Here is a 250-nt window from a genome sequence, read left to right as displayed (position 1 = left end):
AAAAAAAAAAAAAAAAAAAAAAAAAAAAAAAAACCAAGACAAAAGGGAAACAAAGGGAAGGATTCCCTTCTCACATAATCTATCCTGATGATGGCTTCCCCTCCCTCCACTCTTCCCAGCTCCTCTCCCACCCAGATCTGTTCCTTTTCTATCTTCCATTAGAAAAGAAGGGGCTTCTGAGAGATAACAACCAGACATGACAAAATAAAATATATTAAGATAAAACAGAAACTATCTCATTGAAGTTGAA

General features: G+C 35.2%; 1 protein-coding gene across 5 annotated transcripts in view; it reads left to right on the top strand.

Moving 5' to 3' along the window:
- Mctp2 (multiple C2 and transmembrane domain containing 2) overlaps window positions 1–250 on the top strand; it is a 236,585-nt gene that overhangs the window by 212,120 nt on the left and 24,215 nt on the right. The window lies entirely within an intron of this gene.

The sequence above is a fragment of the Mastomys coucha genome, unplaced genomic scaffold (assembly GCF_008632895.1).
Source record: "Mastomys coucha isolate ucsf_1 unplaced genomic scaffold, UCSF_Mcou_1 pScaffold21, whole genome shotgun sequence".
NCBI classification, from domain to species: domain Eukaryota; kingdom Metazoa; phylum Chordata; class Mammalia; order Rodentia; family Muridae; genus Mastomys; species Mastomys coucha.
This window is presented reverse-complemented; position numbering and strand designations above follow the sequence as displayed.